Here is a 24,614-nt window from a genome sequence, read left to right as displayed (position 1 = left end):
CAGCCCTTTGCATGGTGGCAAGAGCAGCGCTGSTGCCCTCGCACCGTTCTTCACCGTGCCCTTGCATCAAACGTTGCCTCTGCCCTTCCTCTCGGGCCTTTGTCAGATGCTGTCRGGCTGTGGCTTCTAAAGCCCCATTTTTCTGTTTCAAATATTGTGTAACTCTCCTGGCACCTCCTGTGATCAGAGAAAATGGGATTACGGGTAATCCTAACTCCTGTGGCCCAGACAATGAGATTACATGTCCCCTGCAGCCAGGCTTTCTTGTGCTGCTGCAAATTATAAGAAGGTCTTGGGACTAATCAGTCATCAAACTTGTGTGAAAACTAGACAGAGAGGGAGAAAAAAAATAACCAAAAGATTTGTGCTGCTGTCCTAGTGATAAGCATTAGTAGAGTAAAAGCTAAATTCCTCCACTAATAAAATAGACAGACAGTAGGATGGCTCTCTCTGGGAAATTTTCCTGCCAGCGACAACTGCAGTACTCCAATTAAAGAAACGGAAGCCAGAGCATACAGAGAAAAATATTTCAACTGACCTTTTCCTGCGGAAATTTTCCTGGTTGTTTGTTCCTGATGTTTAGTTCAGAGTAGAGAAAATATCTATCTACCTGAGTGTCACATAATCACCTAGCTTAGTTGATTATATATATATATGTATTGTCTGCATATTACAGCAAGATATGTAGCAGCACAATAAAAAAGCATATCTACATGTCAAGCTAAAATGAAATTTAAAAATTTAATAAGTAGACTGGAAGAAACTTGATGCTGAAGAATGCAGTAGAGATGAGGCTGATGATAAGAAGCCTGTCCCTTTGAGATTCTCAGTGCTCTTACAATGTATTTAATAGGACCTGAATATACAGAATAGGGCAGCAAATGATTTATTCAGTAGATTGTTTTCTAATGAGATAGAAGAAAAGATCACAGATGAGAAAAGTAAAATATTCAATAGTTTTGTGATTGCTCTCCAGAAGATAATCCTGACAGTTAATAAAACATGATGATTGCTCCCAAATTAGCTTTGAAAAATTTTAGGTCCTCTTTTTAGTATGAAAAACCAAAAATTAAAAGTTAAATAACTTTGTTTTTCGAGTAAACTATTCAAATTCTTCGTGTTCATTAGGCTTTTTTATAGAGCAGAGAGGCTATGAAAGAAGCCTCCCTTGTTTTCCCTCCCTTAACAATTTACATGTTTTCCATGCAAATTTTCATGATTTCCAGTTTTGATATATAGATCCTTGTAGGCTTTTTTTCACAGAGGTGAATATGAAAGCGTCTGCCTGGACCCCAGAATAGCCCTGCCCGTGAAAAACAGCTGGCACTTTGTTTCCCCAGTTCACCCACAGCACCTCAGCCCCCCGGCCAGYAGCGTCACCTCGGCACGGGCAGGCAGCACAGGAGCCTCTGCGCTGACGGCAGCTCTCTTCTGGTTCCATCTTCCAAGAGACATTATTTTAAAGACCTTCCTAGTAGAAAATCTGGCAGTAGAAAGAACAGATGGAAAAATATAGAGGGTTTTGTGATAATCAGATTAGTATACATAGTGCTATATAGTTTTGCCCTTCACATTTGTGGAAAGATGGGTATGGCTATTGAAGTTTTTATCAGACATTACATTGCAACTTTCATCCAAGTCCTTTTTTATGAGCCTAATGTAATACTAATAAGGCATGTCTCATTATATAAACAAAATAGGCGGCTTCTGATTCTTGCAACAGGCAGTGGTGATTTTATCACAGCCCCACTTAGCAAAATGATAAAAATGAAATCGGCTTTTTCTAAAAGGTTCTCTTTTTTTTTTTTCTCCCTAAATTGTGTATGCAATTTGCAGCTGTTAATGTTGATGAAATACATATCCAGATGAAAAACTGAAGAGGAGCAGCTGCTCTGGTGCCCTAGATAATGTACTGATCATGTACTTCCAGATAAGTTTTCTACAATAGAAACGAAAGCTGCAGCACCTCATGCAAAACAAATTTAGAAAACCCTTTCTAACAGGGTGCATTTCAGGTAGTCATACATCAAGACAAGAATTACAGATTAATTAATTAATTGTATGTATAAAGCAACAAGTTCTATGATAGATAATTATCAGCAGCTGCAATTTTGGCCCTTTTAGTGTTCTGTCTACCTTGCCCCTGTTAAACAGGTAAAAGTTTCCCCATAAACTGTGAAGTTAAGCATGCAAAAGGTAACATAAAAGAAGTTCAGCAAGCTCGGATGAAATGAATGCAATAAAGACATCTTACGTGGGATATTTTAATTTCATTCATTAGCATTTTCTGTCATTCTGAATGTCTTTTTGTATGAATAAGGTGAAGAACAAACTTATCAGCGTTTTTGTGAGGATTTGCAAACTTCCTCAGAATCCTCTCAATTTTTTTTTGAAATGCCAACCTGATATTTGCACTGTGCACAGCTAATCATCCATCTGCATTCTGCCATAGAGGCCACTTGCCAACAAAGGTGTGTGATTGCTGGGAAGGAAGAAAAGGAGGAAAATGTCTTTTATGCCAGTCTCTTAGGTGCAAGTATAATAGCCTGTTCAGTCTAGTACAGTTCAGCCAGATCACGCTCACTTATCTTAGCTGGAAACTCAGCCAAACCCAAAAGCAGGAACCATTCCACTAGGATATGTTCCCCAAATGTTTTTAATGACTTGTGTCAATGCACTCATCCTCTTCTGAAGTCTTCCCTGCAGAAGAGCTTTTAATGAGTGCTGTACCGTGCAAGGCAGTTAACGTTGTGCATCCTGTAAGATGTGACAGACATTAAGCACGACAGATGCATTTTTTAATCTAAAATTTGGTTATATGCAGGGTGTAGTAACTATAAGTGAAATCTCACTCTCTTCTGGCTTTATTAAACAGGTTCTGTGTAGCTTGAGTTCTGAGAAGTGACAATGTTGAATTAAAAAACCTGAAGGTGCATGAGGGTATGAGTTTGGTTTATGCACCCACCATCTTCATTGTTGCTCTTTCCCCAATCTATGTTTATTTTATTTGAGAAGATTTGTTTAAATTAGGAGCTCAAGGTTGGGATGATGATGATCTAGCTGACCACCAGCACATCCCATGTCTGATATGTCAGAACAGCTATTCCTGTACAGCTCCTCTCTCTCTTTGCTTGCCATGGCAACCCTGTCACCATCCTATCTGTTTAACAGAATGTGCACATCGGGGACAAATTTTCCTTTGGATAATATTCATATCTCCAAATTTATGCCCCAGAGGGTAATGAAATTATGATTGGACAATTGTGCATTAAAATATTTAAACTACTTGCCAAAAGAAAATAAAATATCTGATTTGACTGATGAGCCATCTGAACTGGTAAAATAATTTAAATAGGAACTTTTGAGTATATTATGTCATATGGATTTGTGTCAAAGCCAGCTTTTTTTTTTTTTGATGGAATGGGATGTGTAATGTCAGCACATTATCAGGTTATTACCAATGTTTGTGAAATTGTTATCATACCCAGCAAATATTCAACCTGTGTCTGTCATTAGGGAAGCCTCACAGCTTTATTGCAATCTATTTGTAAGGAAGCAGCGACAGTGACTTGTTCTGGAAGACAAATCTGATTCTGCATTGTTTCATATGGATCCAGATTATTTTGTTTTTATTAGCAAACAGCAACAACATAATATTGTATGTGTGTTTATGACTGAAATTAAAATGTAGATTTCTGTAGAAATGAAGATTGGCAAGTAAGTGAGAAAGTAAGACTGGCAGATGATTGGTGTAAACGCTTTCCTAGGAAACAAATTATGCATGCTTCAAACTTTCAGGGTTTTTTTAATGTGTTATTCTGATAGATTTGTTCACTGTTGCATACCTGTTTTTATTTTCTGAATATTTCTGAGCCATTGGGTTGTAGCTTGTGCATGCAAGGAAGTAATCATGGGGTGTATAGGACATGTTAGGTATAGCACTCCTTGCTCTATCTGCCTTTTCTTGTCTTTTTGTATTAAATGTTCAGGACAAGAACCATTTTCACCAAAACATTTGCATGCTATTTACTAGATTGGGGTACAGTGAGATACCAGKGACTTGTGCTTATGCACACAGCAAATTCATAGGCAAAGAGATGTATAAACCCTATTGTGTCATAAATAACAAAATAATAGAACATTTTAAACAATTTTGTTGCCTTTTAGAACTCTTCATGAACAATGGTGCCTTCCAAACCACCATAGCTGATAGCAACTTTTCCTTATATACTAATTGTTTACATGCAATCAYGTCACTAATCATCAAAGCGTACTCRTGAATACACTGGTGAGTGCCTTTGCAATGAACGACAAGAGCAGCTTGCAGGTAAACAGCTATTTGAGAAAAAGAGATGGAGACTTGGGGTCAGACTGGTAAAAGATCTTGCAGATTCTCTCCTCTTTATCCCTTTTGGTAAACCTAGAGTTTCCATTTGGGATATTTCTTGTTTTTAGACTTTGTGTATGTATATCAGATATACATCATCTAAATGTCTATTTGAATTCCTCCTTGAAGCTATTTCAGATGGTAGAGAAATTTAAAACTTAAAGCTTCTCATTGTTAAGCACTTCTATAACACTGTGGCTTGTTCTGGGGTAACTTCTTATTACCAAATGATAGGTAGTAATTCACTCCTTCATTTAGCTAGATTTGCAGTATATGCATTTAGTTAATAGAACAAGAGATTGTAAGTGCATGAATAATTGTTTTAAAATGCTATTTAAAGTACTATGTATAGCATCAGTTTCCTGGAAATCTTCCTGTATGCTGTTTGGGAGGAAGTAGTTTCCAAGTAGGTTATAATGTTAATTTGAYGGCTCAAGTCTTTTCCAGTAGTCATGTATTTGATGTGCTTATTTAAAAAATGCCAGTTTAGGCTGAATGATTATAACCAATTTACTGCTACCAAGTTATGAGAGTGGAGCTATGCCATATAATAATTAGGAAGAAAAATAATATTAGCAAAAGCACTGCTAAGATTTGGTTTTCAAATGTACAACTTTGGTCAGTTTTTAACATATCTACTCACTGTAATTCCAAGGAGAGGTTAATATGATAAAATATGGAACTACTTAAACTGTTCATTTTCTAGCCAAGTTTAGATGAATAGCATGAATCGGGATGCTAAAAGCCATTTAACATAAATGTTTAATGAGCAAATAAAGCTATCGGAGGTAAATGTGTGTTGCACGTGTATTTGATTTGAGTAGGCTGTGGAATCGGAATTGTCTCATTTTGGCTAAAAGGGAGTATTTGCTTTCCATGGCTTTGAGCTGTTCTTTTTTTTCTAAACAGTGTGTTCAGAGCCTAATTTTATGTTGTCTGGAGTGTTAAAACATMATGAAGAGACATCTATTCTTATTTTTCAGGACGGAATTACTGGACTGAACTTTAGATGTAAGCTTTTCACTGTACAAGGGCAAACCTCTCTCTCTTGTGCATCTAAATTGGTGAATCTCAGCCAAGCTATAGTTAGATATTAAGTTTTTCAAGACTGGAGTGTTTTAAAGTATGGAACTTGTGTAGGAGAAAACTTTACTTCTGCTGCATGTGCCACCGCCAATGAGAGGTAGAAGGGAGACACTCATTCCCTGTTTAATAAGAAACGTTCAAAAGATTTCTACATTATGCTTTTATAACTCCCTAGAACCCTACTGTTTTCATCTCTGTTTTGATCTACTTTAGATAAGGCGTTATTGATTATAGCTAGCATGGGCCTGTGGGGAAAAAAAGGAGTTCTGATCAAATCTTGCATGATGGTTTCTTCTCATCTTTCTTGGAAGGCTGTGGAGTTCTTCTGCATGCTGCCTTCAGAGCGTGTCCGGTTGGGTCTCAGCCACAGCCTTGTGTAGTTGTAAAAACTATAAAATTGTATGAACGGAATGAGAAAATGTGTGATAAGCTGTGGTGAAGGTGAGCGTGTGTATTTTTTGTCAATACATTAGTAAAAGTCTCCTATTCCAGCAGTTCCTTGAAGTGTAAAAGGGCATCGCTTTTATTGCAGCCAGCCGTAAATGTTTTAATAAAAGCAGTTAACTTGGATCCCAAGGACTACATTTAACTAAGACCTTCTAAAAAAGAAAAGGACCATTTCTTTGCATGAAAAGATAATACGACATTGAAGTCTAAGAAGTTGATGTTCAACAGTGCAAAAATAAATGGTCCAAACCTGGCAAACAGCATGTTCAACAAGAAGATAAATTGGACTGGCATAACTATAGTGACTGCTGAATTTGAACTAATCATTTGTAAATGAAATCCTCTTTTCATTAGCATTTCCATGCTCACATGCATAATTTACGACAAAGGTTTGCAGGCACTAACACAGTTTCCATAAATTAGTGGTAATTTTGTTGTTGCTAAAACCTAGGAAACTTTTTAATGCGGTAGGGTTTTTACATATGAAAAAAGCCTGATCGTTGATTGCCTTAAAGTCAGATTTAGTGTTTGCAATGTATGTAATGGGCCTGATTTCCATTCTGCATTCCTTTTGTAGCAGTTTGAATGCAAAGTAACTATAAAAAATGACCAGGGCTTCCCGAGCAAAACGGTAGATTTAGGGCGTATACACTGTGTAAAATTGCAGTAATTTTCTAGATGGACATTGCGTGGTTTTTTGCTTGTTTTTCTGGACGGATGCCACAAAATCAATTGCAAGTTTTATTTGACGGGTGTCTATCTAGCAAGCACCACATGGACCTTGCCCATCCCATTCTTTTTCCCCTCAGCTTTGTTCCTCCTCTCCATCTCTCCCATCACAGCCATCCCTTTGGAATGTGTCCCCTCAGGCAGGTTGGGGCACCCTGACACGACTGCACAGGGAGACTTTAAAGCTTCTGAATTGAAGAATATCATTTCCAAGGCAGAGCTGAGAGAGTGTCAGTGAAATGCCACAAATTAAATAAGGATCAATTCAATGAGTGAGGAAACCAGGATCACGGCTCTGTGGAGGCAAAAGAGAAGGAAAAGAAAAGAAAAAAAATCCATTTCTTCTTGCTTTGGATACCTGCATAATAATATAAAATGTATGGAATGTAAATATATAAATAATAATGCAGGCAAAATATGTAAATATTAATGTAAAACAGCTCCGGGGACTCAATGCAGGTTCAACAAATAGAAAAGGGGAAAAAATCCAAGCCTCTAAGATTTTGGAACAAAATCAGGAATGATCCAATTGACAATTTAAAATTTGAGACTGCAGGTCATTTGGAACAATAGCAATTTTAAGGGGAGAGGAATTTTATACAGCAAAACTGACCAACTTTACATTTTGGAAAAAAATTGCAGTTACAGCTCCAATCCAGAAGTGCTGGATGATAGTCCTAGAAATAGGAGTGGGGTGACGGGACAGCTTTTCGCCCCCAGTGTGATCCAGCCTGGCGGGGCGTTGGGTTCTTCCTCTTGCATTGCCCCCTGCTCCACCACTCTCTGCTCCTAGTATATTCTGCACAGCAGGAGAAGAGAAAATCCTTTCCTGTGTTCCCAGCTTCCATCAGAACCGACAGCAGACCCCATATGGCTGGAACCAAATGGTTAACCTCAGTTAGTGAATGATGAGATGGACTTGCTCTCCATGAGGGACCGTGTCTAAATCCTCGGCAGTGGTAGAATTAAACGGCAACTGGTGTGCTTTATGTGATTAGAGCACTGCTCTGTGAACTGCTCGGGAAAGGGTTCATTATGTATTATTTTTATGATGCCAAGTCCCTTCAGAATTTATAGGATGCCTGCACTGTTGATTTCAGTGGATTTTAGTAGGAAAAATAAAATAATATAGTGTTTTAATAGCAGTGTGGCTGCTTCTGCATCTTCTGAGATAAGAGCTGTACTCAGGCCCTTATGAAGTTTGTGGCCTTTAAAATACAAAGGAAATTAAGGAGTGGAGAGTTTTTAAAATGGCATTATGATTTGATTTGTGAAAGCTAAGGCGTTTTGGATTAAGGAAGCAAGAACTTTCTGGCAAAAAATACTCCATGGTGTGCAGTAGATTTGGGAGATGGGGTTGTGCACGGTAAAAGCTATGATACATGATGTAATTATTTGCCAACAGAAGGAGATCCCTCTCATCTGCTCCTTCTAACTTGCATTTCTTAAGAGTTTTGTAGGTAGGACAAGAATATTAGCGAACAGAGAAAGCAGCTTTATTCTAAGAGCATTAAAAATTCAATCTCATAAGCAAGGCTTGAACAAATCCCTTTCTCTAGCTCTCCCAGGGCATTCGGGCCGGGACAGTTTTACTGCCCTTTTGCTATCAGCATCATCCTCAGGGCACCTGCGTGCCTATCCCCTCGCAGGGAAGCAGATGAGCTTGCCGAGCGGTGCCCGGCGCGCTCAGATCAGGGGCTCTCCCATTTGTTGCTTGGCATGTGCTGCCAGCTGACTCGAGAAGCATCAGCATTAGATGACACTGTGTTAGTGCTGAATGCAAAACAGATTGTGACAAATATATGGAGAAGTGTATTGCCTGAAGACTGAAATCAGTGCTTGCCAGTTCTCAAAAWTATATTTTACTTACACCATTTTTAAGTCATTTTAAGGAGGCTGCATATTTCATGGTTTCTTATGCATTGTTTTCATTGCAGATGAGTATCACAATAATAAATCAGCACTGGGGAAAGATCTGCCATGTTTAGTTATTTCATTAGAAGCATTTTGTTGCCTCTATGCTATGTAAATGTTTGTCAGGAACGTAGGACATAAGTAAACTGGCCATTTTACACTGAATTTGTAAGTGTAAAAAGTCAAAATGATTTTTGTTGGACTGGTTTTACATACCAAGTTTGTTAATAGGAACTTGTAATTGCTTTTTTTTTTTTTTTTTAAGTTTCAAAAACTTATACACACATTACATACAATGAATGATTTGTCTAAATCTTCTGAACATCAAATTTCAAAGGCTTATTTGATAAGCTTTGGTATGGGATAATAAGGAAGAATTTTAGTATAGTGTTAAAATCATCTGAGATGAACTGGTACATGGAAGGAACTAAATGCAGGTTTCTTGATCATCAAAGTATCATATAGGATGCCAGGAGATGATTTGTTAGGAAATCAAATGTAAAAGGCTGTCATTTCCTTTTGAGAGACACTTTACATCACTATACTATAATAAAGCTTTTACAGCTCTAGTTAAAGTTAGTAAAAATAACTCCCACCAAAACGTTCAATCAGTTTATACTATTCTTTTTAAAATTCATTACATGACTGGAGATGAAACAAAGCTAGGAGGCATACATTCAATTAGACATCCAATTCRAAATTAGACATTAAAAATAAACACTGTGCCCTTAGTTCTTGCTTACCTTGGAAGAGCAAAGCCAAGAGCAAAATTGGTCTAGTATTTGAAAGTTCAAAACACCTGTGATGGTAGCAGTAGTTCCACTTGGCAGGTGTTCAGCTCGAGTCTACCTTCCAAACTGCACCAGCAAACCCAGCTAAGCTCTTCTGCATTTACAGAGCCAGACCCGTTGGGCGCCCTGACATCTCCTATGGAGAGGTCTTGGAGAACTTACTATAAAATGGGAGCTTGAAATGGAGRATAAAATGTCTTGCTGGAGAGCCAGCTTTGAAAAATATTTTCATTCTCTTTATGGAATGGGCAGAAAATATTCTGGTCTCTTTTCGTACAGACTTTTCTCAAAATATGTCCAATTCTACCAGTATCTCTGCAGTTACCGAATGTTTTTTTTTATTTTCCCTGGATAAGTAAGGTTCCACTGAAATGACAGAATGGCTGTAAGGCAGCCTCTGAGGTTAGACTTGCTGTCCCTCCATCGATCTAGGCTCCTGGATAGGCATGAGGAAGGCAACTGGCTTCAGCAAAGAACTAACTTCATCCCCCAGCCACGGATAAGAACCGGGGCAGGGGGAAGTACCAGGACTGAGCCAGTGGAGCCTGTTTGCCTTGCACTTGTCGGTGCGAATGTGCTGGGATGCTGCATGCATGTTGCTCTGGGCATAAACTCATGCCTTTTGTGAGTCTGGAGGCTGTCCAGTTGACCACAATTGGCCAGCGTGGTGCTGTGAGTTTGGTTACTGAGATGCAGTGCAGCAGGGCGCTTTGCARGCCTGCTCCCCAAAGTGACTCTAAATGGTCATAACATTTTAATTTCCTGAGAAATAACAACCTCATTGAAACACATTAAAGCAAATTGAATGGAATTTTCTGTTCAAATCCGGAGCGTGCTTAAAAAGACTTCTAAAAATACAACAGCTTTGTATATAAGGATCACATTCATACATGTGGATTAACAAAGAATTGCCGATTTTACCTTTGGTCCTTTAGATGCATACTGTCTCCCAAGTATTAGTAAAAAATAGTATTACCTATCAGATGGCACAGAAGTAGTCTTTTTCTTTGCTGTTTCAGTGCTTGGGTGTATTGTCTAGATACTTGGTCACAGAATAGGTGCTCCRAAGAACCCGGCTTCAGTAACAAAGCCGGTTAAAGAAATCCCATCCTCTGTCATCCATCCTGTCTGCTTGTTTCCAGGCCTGTGCCACAGCCTGTCTGCTGCTCTGGCCAATCAGTAAATCAGCCCTGTAATGATCTCAAGTAAAAATAGTCTTTAGTTTAAAGTGCAGTTACACTAGCTCAAGTGGCCTAGGGAGCCGCAGGGGGTCGGTGCTGTGGGTGTGCGCAGTGCGAGTGACTGCAGAAATGTGGAGTTCACTTTGATATCGAAGCTGCTACCTAGTGAAATTACATCTCGCCTTGGCGGTTGGAAGACTTCGCCCTCTACCCCCTGCTGACATTAAATTAACTTGCTAAACCAAAGGTTTTCTTTCAACACCCTCTTTTGAGCTTAGCTGTTCTAAGGAGAGGAATTGCTATGCGTTCTCCTAATGTTCAGCCTGCAATTCCTTACGTTCTTCTGGTTTCTTAATATGGAGAGATCAGATGTTAGACAAAAGCAACACAAGAACCCCACAAAAATCATTAAAAAATCTGGGTGCCCACTTCTAGACTGTTTTACAAGATCTACATTTCAGCAAGAAAGGTAATGGCTTATAAAAATCTGGCCCTTTGGGGAGGTCGCAAGCTGCACACATAAATCCAAAGCTTGTTTTTATGGTTTAGAGCTACACCCTTTACATTAAAAACTAGCATACTGAGCTTCAAAGGCACTCTTTTTTTTCTCTCATTGCTGACCTTGCTCTTAAGTAAGAAGAGTTGAATGAAATTTATTGGCAGCTTTTATAATTGTTTTGAAACCACTCTGCCTTCTCCCGTTGTAATTGAATAAGTTGGCAAAGCTTTTCAAAAGAGTCTAGAAGGTCATTGGAAAATAGCTGGTCTCAGCCTTACTTAAAACTAAATTTGTTAGCTTATGTTACATTTTCTCTTAAAAACAAATTAACAATTTAAAACAATGGTACATTAATTGGCCAATTATAATGGAATTTCAGTGAAATATATACAGCATTACCACCTCATTAATAAGACATTAGTTCTTCATTATTAACATCATTACAATGAACATCAGATGAATTAATAAGYCTGGCAACAGAAAATGTTACCAAAAATCACTCCCACTCCAGAAATGATTTGGACCATGGTCATTCCTTCTCATGCATTTTGTTTTAATGAGCCAGRGTGATCTTAATGATATGGAAAAAAAATATTTAAAATAGTACAGTTTTCGTCTAAGCTATGTACCTTTTAAGTCCTGAGCTTTGTTATATCCAAGGAAAGCAAACTGAATGTGTGCTGAGTAACTCTGAAATCCTTTTTTTAACTGAAGTCCATCAGGACTGTGTGACTGGGGTTTATAATATACCAAATATAGGCCGAAATATTTGGCCTATCTTTTACTAGAAGAGCATTTCCACTGGTCTATAGCAGAACTTGGAGAGTTGGGTTTGGAGAGCTATTGAAATCAGTTTAGTGCTGTTTTTTAATAAAACAGCAATTGCTGTCAGTTCCTGTAAAAAAATGTTTTCATATCTATCAAACCAGTTGAAATCTGTTTTGCATTCTACAGAGTTAGAAAGATAATYGGGAAAAATGTGTTTGGAAGTCATAAAAAATTAAAAGATGTTTTGAATTAGAAAATGAAAGCACTTCTTTTCATGTCAGGACGGAATGTTTTAACCTGTTTGGAATTAGTTTGCTTTCTTTCTCGTAGCATGTTTYAGCAAGATATTTTAATCAGCCCATGTGCATTTCTGACTGAAAGTTTCTGATTGAAAAACACCGTTCCTCCCTTCATAAATCCAGGTTCCCCTTCAGCCAAGTGTCAGAATTATAGCTCCAGAGTGCTCTTACAAACGTAGTCTCCTCTGCCAGTGATGTGAAACATTAAGATACGACCTAATCCAACAGTGAGTGGCAGCCTTAAGATAGACATCTTTATAGATTCCCAGGAGCCCATTTAGCACTGTCATTTCGCTGTCTAAGATCCCCCAAACATGTGAATTTTCAGTCTAGGCCTGGAGGAAGCAAAGGGCTGTCCCCTGCCATGTCCTTGCTCTGCCGCCTTGGAGCAYGCGGGGAGCCCAGGTTTGAGGTGACTAGCTGGAAGATGAGGGACGATTTGTTTCCCTGTTGTTTCCCTGTTTTCCTTGTGCCTTTTAGCATAAGTGCACTAGAGTCTGCAAGTTCATTTTTTGAAGGAACGGGGCCTGAAATCCTAAAGGGGAAGGAAGACCTGAGGACCGAGGCGAGCAGCGCTAGGAGCAGAGTTGCAGCTGAAAGTCGGAAAGGATCTGCCGGCTTCGTGAGACACACAGAGATGTTGGCATGGGGAGATGAGGGGGAGAATGAGCCTGTCAGCTGAGGAGCGAAGAGAGACGACCTGGCAGCCGAAAGAGAACAAGGGCAGGAGAGCTGCAGATGTAGCCGGCTGCAGGGGGAGCGAACTGCCCAGCTGCCTGCCAAGGCGCGCTGCGCCGGGGAGCAGCCCCCGGTGAGCTGTCTGCTCCAGTGGCCGGGATCATTTGTATTTTGATTCATTCCCGGGCTTGTAGTTTCTGGAGTTCAAAGAGAAAGGATACTCATCATGGCTCCGTTCGCCAGGCTGCCTCCTAAGGAAGCTTCTTCGTGAAAGAGAATAAAAATGTTTCTGAAAAGTGTTTTTGAGCAATTTTGAAATAGCATCTCCCTGCGCACAGCTTCCTCCTTCCCTTCCAGCAAATAACCTCTTTGGATTTTTGATTTGTACCTTCTCTGCCATGGAAATACTAAGCAATAAAGCTGAAACCTTATCAAAGGCATGAAATAGAAAGTAAGATGCACAAACACATTCTCATACCTGAGAAAGTAACGTAGAGATGGAGGCCTTTTGCTTAAAAAACGTCTAGAAACAAACCCAAGCCAATGAATTGCTAATCCAAAGCAAGCTGCTCTCAGTCGTCAGATGTGTTTTCTAAAATGTCCTGAACAGCCCCTCGAGGAGGTATGATTCATAAAGGAGTATGTGACAAAACTACTTAAGGTTTTTGTCCTTTTTTTAATAACCAAACACGCGCTTTTTATCCAATCTTTGATTTAATTTATCCCAGTTTTCATGTAAATGAATTTGAGCTTGTCTGTTTATAACAGAGCTGTCATAATTAATAATTGGTTGGAAAATTCTGTGTATTTTTCAGTGGTAATGGGGTTTATTGTTGTTGTTTTTGTTGTTTCAGAACTTGCGTAGCAGAAACTGACAGCGTTTGGCATTAGGAGGATGCCCGGGCAATCTTAGCAAATATAATGTCTTTCCAAGCTTAAAGATTCCCCAGAGAAATATTAGGAGAAAAAGATTCACCCTAGATACGGGAACAAATCAGACTAACTCCAGGCTAGATGAAACAATTTTGAGTGGTGTATGATGCATAAGCTTAATTAGGTTTTGGAAAAGACAAATTACAACACTGCCATAATAATAATAATAAAAGCACAATTTATTGTCAGTTTATGCCTAGGAAATCTAGTGACAGAAATACTAGATGTCTAATATAATTCTATTATTTGTATATGCAGTGATTATAAGATTTAAACTTTCATGCTGCCGCAGCCTTTTTGTTTGTTACCTGAATTACACAGAGGAATTATTCAACTATCTGAAGGAGCATTACAAATTTTTTCAGTTGGGTTTCCTAACTGAAAGAGCATTTGCTAAATCCTGTTAGAATTGAACACAGCCATGAACATACTGAAATGCCATCAGTTTGCAATATTGCTGTTTCGAAGCGTCTCCAGGGGTAAAAATAGTTACAACTTTGAATGCCTTACAGAATCCTTGTTTCCCTGTGCATAATTCCTCTGGAGCTGGGGTCGCATGCAATGAGATAATTAGGATTATTTCAGACTAGATCTACATTGCCAGTGGAGCCGAGTAGAATTTACTCAGATGAAAAGGCCGTACTGATAAGGTCATACAAAGTAGAAACCATAGGGAGTGTCTTGAAAAATAATGGTGTAAAAAAAGGTGATTTGAGATTAGGTTTGTGCCTAACCTTTGTATTGGTGCACAGTAGGAAGTTTCCCATAATAGCTGAGTTAAAGTCTTATGGTTAGACATAGTTATAGACCCTGAAGTCCTAGGAGAGAAGGATTGTGCTATTTAGTTCTTTAGTCTATGGGAGAAGCGGAGAATAGAGAAATCCCTGCCTGACCCCTGCAAGGCAATGCAGAATTTCCTGCATACACAGAAAAGAGTCAAGAAACAATTCTCTCACTTTATACGAGACAAAGTAGGCCACTCGTTTTATGGGCTGAAACCTATAAAGCACCATTCAGTTATTGTTAGGAGGAAATGATCTGAATCAGTAAAAATGTCCTAAGTGAGATTTGTGCCACTTGACTTGACCATCTCTTAAGATACCTGCTCAGATTAATTTTTAGTCTTCTTAATCTATGGGAGGAAAATTATATATATATATATAACATATATGTCCGTGTGCACATACAGACACATGCATATGTGTGTGTATATACATATGTATACAAACACATGCATATAAATGTATGCATATGTGTGTATATATGTATATTCTTTATTGGGGAGCCTATTAGAAATGTTTATGACCAAACTGCAGTATAAAGCTTCTAGAATTTGCTTACRACAAGGCTGGCGAGGCTGATCCCGGCGTCGTGCCGCCGAGCTGGACGCGGAACCGCAGCCTTCTTGGCCAAGGGTACCGACAGCGTCGTGCAAACAGATGGAGCAGATGCAGCCGTAAAATCACTCCAGGCTCTCCTGCCAAGTTGCTTCTTGCAGAGGAGGCCTTGCTTCTGGGATGGCCAGAAAGGAGAACTTCTTCCCTTGCTTTTACTGGAGTGGTTTAAGCAATTTGTAAACTGGAGGAGTACAAATTTTTCAGACAGTAACAGGTGYGGGAGACTTAAGGGAGAGGCCAGAGTCAGCAGCAAATGGGAAGGAGGATAAAGAAGCTGGCAGAGAAATCTTAGTGTATTGATTTTAGCCTGCCAGAATGTATATTGGATGAGGCTGGAGACTGCTGCTGACTCTGTCCTCTCCTAAAGACTGCTGAAATGTTCAGATTATGAGGCCTGTGAAATGGCAAAGTCAGAAAGGCAGATTCTTATCAAAGAAATTGGCCTGATTTTAACCGATAGTCACATATGCAGAGATTTTTGTTGTTTATCCAGAATGCAATATGGGCTAAGAAGTATTTACTCTTTGTCTTCTTTTTGGATGCTGAGTAATATTGATGCAGCAGTTTAAATAATGATGTTGTCTTTTTCTGATTCGCAGCTTCAGATTGCAATTTTTCCCTTGATATGGCCATGTGACTACCATTAATGCTAATGGACATAGCATGCACACTGCAGAGAGAACACATTCTGTTTTTTTGGCATTTTATTGTTCCCTGCTATAGAGAAACAAGATGAGTTTTCAGGCTTCCTTCTTTTGCTTGCTGTTTAGTAAAATACACTACAACATATTCCTGTCTGTCTCCCAGAATGAGCATTTTTGGAAATTAAAGAGAAACCAAGACTTGAAATTTAGAATTGTCGTGATTTTGTATTTAATATCAAATCTAGTTATTTTATTTGGGAACATAAGGGAAATTGTTCAAAAAAACAAAGATTTTTGTGAGTGATGAGTGGGAACTTAAAATTTTCTGATAGTCTGTTCCTGTTTTTTTTTCTGACACATTCCACTTCAAATCATCCTGCTTTACCCTAGAAATGAATGTACATAAACAGTATATATCCTAGAACTATATGAACACATTCATCATGTCTATAAATGAGGGTTGTAGTGGGAGTATGAATGACACTTAGGTTTCATTAGATGTCATTATCTTCTTAAAAAGTTCAGTAAATTATCAGACTTCTGTCTCTTTGTTTTTGAAATGAGTGATACAGGAACATTACTCAGTTTATATAGTAGGGGAAATTTTTGCAGTAAGGTGATGGATTTTTAATCCAAATTGAAATTATAAAAGTACCCAAGTCCAATGCATTGCTATAGAAACTGATTCAAAACTAACATTGACCTGCATAGCGGCAGGCCATCTGTGATTAATGTGTTTAATTATGCTCAGCTGTCTTTCCTGTCTACTCTAGTTGTCCATTTTTTCTGCTTTTAACTGTTTTTAAAGTAAAAAATAATATGAACATTTCATTCTCTGCACTGTCTTTTAAACAGACTTTGTAACATAATCTTTAATTGCCAGGCATGTATGTATTCTGCCTCTGTTTAAAAATTTCCCTTGGGTCATGATAAAACATGTGTTTCCATTTAAGAATAAAAGCTCACTTGCCATTCATTCATAGGCACTGTAGGTAGGAGCTCCTCAAATTTCCTTCTGGTAGGGTGATTTAAAGTGAGGGAGAGGAGAAAGGGCAAAGCTGCACTTGGTGACTCTCTTTGCTTGATGTCATTGAGAATTGTTCTTATAAATGAGAAGAGGTTGCTTGGTGCCATATGTCAAAATCATATAGTTACAAAGGTATTATTAGTTATTCAGTCTTTTCTTGGCAACCTTTAATACTTTCAAATCAAAAATGTAGATTTTATTTTTCTTTTTTACTATATGCTCATGATAAACTGTTAATAAGTAAGACACTTGTGAGAGTATTTATAAATAAATAGTTATCCTAGCAGGGTGAGCTTGGCTGAGGTGTGGGAAGGTCTGCGTGCCTGGTGTCACGGCACACGCAGCACTGCTAGCAGGAGCTGTTTGCTTTCTCCTACTCGTGTGTGCCTCTGTTGCGCTCTCTGGCTAGCCCATGTGATCAGAAAATCCAGGGTTCTCCCTAGGTCCGGAGTTACTGCTTTACCTAAAGAGAATCCAGGCTGGCTTTAGGTCTAACACCTGCAGTACTTTGTTCAGAGGGAGCTTTGTCTTTCATACRTATAGAATTACGTCTATACATGCAAGTGAAAATCACATCTGACCCCAAACGCTGCTGGACTGTGCAGCTCCRCATTCAGGAGTATTTCATAGTCAAGCATTTGCTGCTGGAATACAGATTATTTTCAATGGCATAAGAGCAGCTTTACTATCCTTTAACGAAGAGGAAAATTGTATAGMTATAGGAGTTTCAATAGCTAATGTTCTTTTCAATGTGGTTATAAACTACATGCAAGGTTTATTACTACCGCTGGACCTTTGGGATTGCAGGTGGATTTTTTTTGTAAGCTTTTGGAAATTGTTTAGATAGTATTTCAACTCTGTTTCTGGTTTGCAGAGCTCTGTTCAAATCTGAAAAGAGTTGCTCCATTTCAGTTCTGTTTTATGTTTGAGATGTTTATCAAGTATTTTCATTTTCTCTCCCTCAAAGCGATTTGTTTTATTTGAGATTTCTGATCTAATATTAACACACAATAGAAAAACTGTCATATTATCTTGCAAGAAAAATCCTTATTTAGTCAAGAACTTTGGAAGAAGATTTCAGTTGCTTTACAAAGAAAAAAATTTTGGTTTCCTTCCCTTGGGAAGAAAGTAATGCAACCTTCTTACTTTCAGTAAGACTTCYAACATAAACTGCATACTATTATGCATGTTATTTTGCACAAAAAGAGTTTTGTGGAATTCAGTTATAGCATTTTATACATGGAGAAATTAAGTAGTTGTATCTGGGGGATAATTACAAAATTGGAATGCAAGACWCTCTCTCTCTAATCTGATTTTGACTTGCTGTGTGACCTTACATATACCCCCAGGCCTCGTTTCCCCCATCTGTGAAGAATGACACTGATATTCTCTCAGCTTGTTAGGCCGTTGCAAGGCAGAAACACATAAAGGCAGTTATGGTCAGGCTTTGTTGGAYGTGGGGTAAAATGCCTCCTGATGAAGTCCACCAGTGTGTGCTTGTTCAGCATTCTCTGTCATGCTTACATTTCTTTCAGACTTTTTTGAAGTTTCCTTCAACAYCAACAGGAGGCAAGTCTGAATAAGGAGCATTTTTCAAATAAGAATTCTAAACCGACGTTTAAATTATTTTCCCTGTTGTATGAATGTTGTAGATATGTCAACTAAATAGTGATAAAAATTGAATATATCTTTCACTGATTTTCTCTCTCCCACAGCTCTGCACTAAATAATTCCAAATCATCTGCCTACACCAAAACCAGCTGCTGTGCATGCCCTCCTCCTTGATGATGTCCTTCTGACGGTCCAYGTCTTGCGCAGTAAATGATCTGAACAAAGAAGTGTGACATCCTCACAGGTTTGTTTGTTTGTTTAATTATAGCACAACAGCTTGTTATGGTGGGACCCTGCAGTATCCACTAGGCTTATTGAGATTAATTTTGAGACATGCAAAAGATGAGGATGTAAACATAATGATAAATTAGGGTGATGCTGTTGTACAGGTCATTGGGAACATAAGAAACAGGAGCTGCTTGATGAGCTGGTGATCAATACAGAAATCAGATGCTGAATGAAACCTGGTGGTGCCAAACTGCTTCGCTTGGCTTGATTATTAGGCAATTCAGAAATAGGTAACTGAAAGTGCATAGAATTGTGATAACTCTCAATGTTGCGGTACTAGAGGGCTCACCTGAGAAAAAAAAAAAGGGATTTATAATTTTCTCCATGGAAGTTATTCATTACAGAACATGTGTTAGCAAGTGGTTGTAGAGAGTATTTCTGTGATATGTAGAAAACTGCGTCTAGTTGGACAAGACTAATTGTGAATACAGGTTAGCAATAAAAATAATATAAAAGCAAGATTTGTATGTTGAATAAAGTTAGAGCATAATGATTGGAGAYGAGCACTTAAAAACAAGTTTTCAAAGTCAGTGTGTTTGCACTCTGTGATGATAAGTCACAGCAATTGGAAATCACCTTAGAGCAAGGTTTGATGAGAATTGATTGTAGCCTTATCATTGCAAGGTGGTTATCAGATGGCTGCCAACTCATGGCAGRTGTTTGTTTATTGAGATTAGATAACACTGCAAAGGCTTTGTCACGTGGCTTGAAAATGGAGAATGTTACTTTATTGCTGGAAGTGCGTGGCTGACAAGGAGTGCAGGATAGTCGGGAGAAGCAAAGTCGTATTTTGATACGTTGTGAATTTTTTTTTTTTTTTTTTTTTTTTAATTTTTGGTCTGGGTTTGCAGCTTTACAGGTAGTCTCACTACATGCTGTCATTGTGGATGTTTAAAAAATATACATGTGGGGTGGTTTAATGTGCACAAATGAAAATGGGCTACACTAATACTAAATCTAACAGAATTAAAAAGATGGAAGAAGTTGAGAAAAGATGGATAAGTAAAATCATACTTAATTTTTGGGAGGTTATATATTTTCAGCTACTGTATTAAAGATTTTATTTTCATGTTGTGTTGGCCAATATGAACATAAAATGTGATGATGATCAGAAATCATGAGAGATATTCTGTGTGGTGATGCGTGTTGCTATGAAAGTTTTTATTCTTTTTGTTTTCAAAAAAATAATCTGGGGTTGTTAATGGGCACTCAACCTGTTTTAGAACTAGGACTGGAAGCTTAACTTACATTGTAGCATCTATTCCAGCATGTCTGGATTTTCTTGATTTTTAGCTTTTCTCTAGAAGCCACCAATAATTTGTCTTAATCTCTTATTAATTTAAATCAATAAAAGGGTTAAATTAGCACATATGTTATTGTCAAGAACACAACTGCTTATGTACTGTTTATTTTCATACAGTTCTGTAAAATCCAAYGTCAAGTGATATTTGCTCATTGCCCCCAAAGTTTAGTGCAAGTCAGTACAGTTTAAGATTTTGAAAGAATATTTTCTTCCCTTATCTGATTCTTTTATTTATTTATTTTTTCATTTGACTTTATCACAAGGAAAGTTAAATAATTACTTCCAAGAGGAAAGGCCATGTCTTGGAAGAGATATCTGAAAGCTCACATGATGAGAGGCTTTTTCTGGCCATGTATCACCTGTAAAATGGCATTTAAAGGAGAGGGGCTTTTTTCGTCACATTCTTTCTCTCTCTTCTCTCTCCACTTCAAGATTTCTTCAATCTACCTCTTGTAATAATTTACATAGTTTAATATAGGTGTTAAAATCCCTTTGCAACCTTATTTTTGTCCATATAATAAAATGGTGGCTAAGTGAGGGAAAACTTTAACTTTCTAATATCTGAAGAATAATTCAATAATGAATTTTAAACCAATCTATGCATATCTAGAGTAATGATAGAATTCTGTGTTCTTCATCAGAAGAGCTTTTACTGATGTAAATTCCATGGAAATAGGCTCTGTAGAACTGTGATTAGTTCATCTCTACTGATTATGTGGAACCCTCTGAGGATATTTAAACAAATGTGGGTTTTGACAGGTAGAACCTAATTAGAAAACTGATACTCCTTTTCTCCTTATAGATATCCAAATTATCTCAATAATCAAAACATAAACGGTTTTATTTCAAATTGGGTTGTTATTTTCCTTGAATAGCTCTTTTGTGAATTTCACTGATTCGTTTTCTAACATATTTCTGTTTAGACTGTAAAACTCCCATTACTTGGTTTTTTAAAAATATAAATGAAGCCATAGAGAGCCATACTTTATTCTGCATAAATTGTAATGATCACAATTGCTCATGCAGAAATGCCAACCCCAAGCAAGAGAGATCTTAGAAAAAAAAAAAAAAAAGGATTTTAAAATGTCCCATTTGCTCTGAAAATGTAATTGAAGATCAAGTCTTATATGTTAATAATCAGAAGTTATTTCTCTACATATATGCTATATTTTTAGTTATTTTACAAAATTATCTGGAGAATTATCTCTATTCTAGAGGAATAGAAGTTGATTAAAATTTTATACATAAATATATTAAAAATGAATAAATATATCTTTATTTTTCTATCTTTAATATGGATGTTTATCAATAAAAGTATATAAGCGCTTTTAGAAGTCGCATTTAGACTAGTTTATGAATATTTGAGAATAGAAGAATGACTCCTATCATTCTAGTCTAGCTTTTTATGAGGAAATGTCTGTGGAAAATATAGTGATACTTGAACCAACAGTGTACAAGTCGGTTGCTTGCAGTGGTACTTGCAGGTGTTGAATGACACCTGTTTTTATCCGTAATCAAGGACGTTATAAACTTTTTGAGTAGTAGTTGTTTTCTGCATGGCTCTCCCTATTTTATGTCCATTCACTTCCTGCTGAGTTTGCTTTTCTTGCATTTCTGTGTAGATTAAAACCTCCCAGTCCTCAGTGAGGTCTAGAATACCAGCTCCTAATTTGCTCCTTTGATGAAAGACCTTAGAACATCTTTCCATAAAAACAGAGTAATATTTTTCCCTTTTTATTTATAGAAGATATTTGTAGAAAATAGATTTGTGTGTTGCCAAAGCTCATAAGTACTGAATACGTGTTTATTTCTAGTGTTGATTATCTTATTGGTTTTGGGAAATATGAAAGTAATCTGAAATGTCACCAGATTGAGGTATTTTGTCTTCTGTCTTTATTACTCAGTTGCTGATTCAAGACTTTACATATTTTCTAGATCATTAAATTTGAATAASACTTAAATACACCCAGGCGCTAGCTAAATTGCTTATAAGGTATTTGTATCAATAAAGAATAAATTTGTATTACAAAACAACATGTGTAGATGAAGACAACTCAGAGTGGTTTTCATTGACAAAGAAAGCAATCAAACCTAAAATCCATGACCAAATTGCTATTGGCTCCACGTACATTGAATCCAATTACACAGTATATCATAGTATACTGCATGATCATGTGTGCTGTAGCCTAGTGTCTTGTCAATACATTATCAATGGAGAATTACAGAAACATGTCTGTCATCAAACTGCAATAATATTCAAATCCCACTCAGCATTCTTTAAGCCATCTTATGGCTGGAAAAGATGGAAAGCAGCTGAATTTTGCCAATTAATGAATTACATAGCTTGCAATGTTATATGCATTTCCATGGTGAATCCCATAGTCTTTGCACTCTAAATAATAGAGAGAGAGTGTGTGTGTGTGTGTGTATATGTATAAAATAATATCCATGGAAAATTATGTAAAGATTAGAATTAAGCTCTTAGTCTTTAATTGAGGCTTGCAGATGGATGCCTGTGCCAGCTAGTGTGCCCACAATACTGTTATGAGGCCTGATTTATATTTTTATGGCTTGGTAGCAAAAACCACTCATGGTACAGCCAAAACCGAACCTTTGTTAGATATATGGTGAGTTTGAGCTTTCAAATAATGTAAATGGTATTATTTTTGGAAACAGAACTGAATAATTTCAAAATGCCTTCTCTATTTAGTCAAAAAGGTATTAATAACTTCACTGATACAGTAGGCTTTGGTTTTTTGCACTACCTTCCTGTAGTCCGTGCTGCAGTTTAGTGTTTTAGGTTTTTGTTTTGGGTTTGTTCTCTCCCTGTGCTGCTTCCACAGTAGATTGTAGAGCCATAGACGCTGTGTGACAGTCACTTCCATGAAAGCTAAATTCCCTGATAGCAGTAGARCTATTTTGGAAATCGGTGATTGCAGTAGGTGGAATTTCATAGGCACCTAAAGAAATCTAGAGAAATAATTTTCCCAATAAATAAAAATCAAGATGTGATTAGAGCTTTCTGTAGCGAAAAACAAAGCAAAAGCTGTGTGGAATACAGCTGCTTGTTGTATTTATGTAAGCCACAAGGACCCACAACATAATGCAAAAAAATCAACATTTGTTTGGTTCTGGCTATGGTGCTGAGGGATTAGAACACAGAAAATCTGAAGTAGCACCTGCCCCTGAAYACCTCTTAATTTCTTCTTACTTCAGGAAAATGTAATAACTTCTATAGATTGATTGTACCTAGTCAAACATAGCAAGACAAGAAAGAATAAACTCTGCAGGAATTTCATGCAGTATCATGGAATGCATGAAATTCTGTGATAAATTAAGCATATCCTGTGTGGGTAAAACTTAGCATGATTTGTATTTCAATTAGGATGATTTAAAAAATAATGGGAACTCTGGAAGATATGTTTTAATTAGAGCAATGTCCTTTTCAGACCTTTGTGATGTGTTTTTTGACTTTATTATCCCAATTTAAGARTGTAACAAAAAATAGCACTGTGGTGCAAAGCAAGAGGAGAGATTTTATATGAGGAACCATGAGCAACATGGAAATGTATATGCCATGAGTCTCCGAGAAAGGAACTGTTCCTGCTAAATTAGGAAATCATATTTAGCAAACACAGATGCCTAATGTTTTCTTTGAACAGTAATTTATTAGATTGATTGCGTTACTTTTGCAGTCGTGCTTAGGATATTTCTATAGTAATGGAACAGATTATTTACATGCTATGCCAAATAACGGATTTTGCACACTTACAGTTTCCATTTTATGAAGCGCAAAGCCTATTTTGTTATATGACAGAACTCTGTTTATTGGCTTGTTTATTATTACCTTTTGATTTTAGGGTCTGTGGAGTTGCAAATATGAATAGAACATGAAACAGTATTAATAGAAACAGGAACGTAGTTGCTTTTCCATCTTTCTTAGCATTTCTTTTAAAAAGGACAACTAACACAATGACTGTCATTTCAGATATTTATTTTGTAGTGATGTAAATAAACACAATACATACTTCATGGAGCTAAACTAGTAAGGAAACCAGACCAGTATTTCAATTATTCTACTTGTCCTTCAAGAAAATATATTAATGGAAAAATGTATTTCTCTCTCTGCTATTCATCTTGCAGATGCTTTCTGCCAAATTTATTTCCGTTTTTCTTCAACCTAGTAGTTGTATTTCTCTCTCTCAACCTTTATTCCTGCTAGGTCTTTCCTTGATAAACACGTGTCCTGTTCCCATCAGCTGGAGTGATACATGTGCAGCTTGGGAGAATACGGCTTAGCCGGGTGATTGAGGGGAAGGTGTATGCAGCAAGGATACCTGCGCGAAGAATATTATCTGTGCAATTGAAAAGAAACCTACTATGTTTGCTGAGATAAACATACCTATTTAAGAGACATCATCTCTTTCCAAGAAACATGTCTCTGCTGGTAAACAAAATTAACATTTTAAAGAATTCTTTTTTTCATAAGTGGTTGGCTTGGTAATGTTTATATTTAGAGATGCAAAAATCAATCCTGCAGTTTGTCCACTACTTCAAGCAATTTTTGGTCTATTCTTTCAACATTTCTGCATAACACAGTCAACTCTGCAAAACATATAGAGTCAGGGAAAA

At 37.4% G+C, this 24,614-nt stretch overlaps 1 long non-coding RNA gene across 2 annotated transcripts in view; it reads left to right on the top strand.

The window, feature by feature from the left end:
- Positions 1 to 24,244, top strand: part of LOC112944524 — a 91,098-nt gene extending 66,854 nt beyond the window's left edge. Inside the window, exons 1-3 of one of the 2 annotated variants that reach the window (XR_003248781.1) lie at positions 16,889 to 16,912; positions 18,496 to 18,635; positions 24,205 to 24,244. This is a non-coding gene — a long non-coding RNA (uncharacterized LOC112944524). Of the gene's footprint in view, positions 1 to 16,888; positions 16,913 to 18,495; positions 18,636 to 24,204 lie in introns of those variants that run through there. The other variant, XR_003248780.1, reaches the window with a different exon arrangement.
- The last annotated feature ends 370 nt before the right edge of the window (positions 24,245 to 24,614 follow it).

Source organism: Nothoprocta perdicaria, unplaced genomic scaffold, assembly GCF_003342845.1.
Source record: "Nothoprocta perdicaria isolate Ctin4 unplaced genomic scaffold, notPer1 scaffold_17, whole genome shotgun sequence".
NCBI lineage: Eukaryota > Metazoa > Chordata > Aves > Tinamiformes > Tinamidae > Nothoprocta > Nothoprocta perdicaria.
This window is presented reverse-complemented; position numbering and strand designations above follow the sequence as displayed.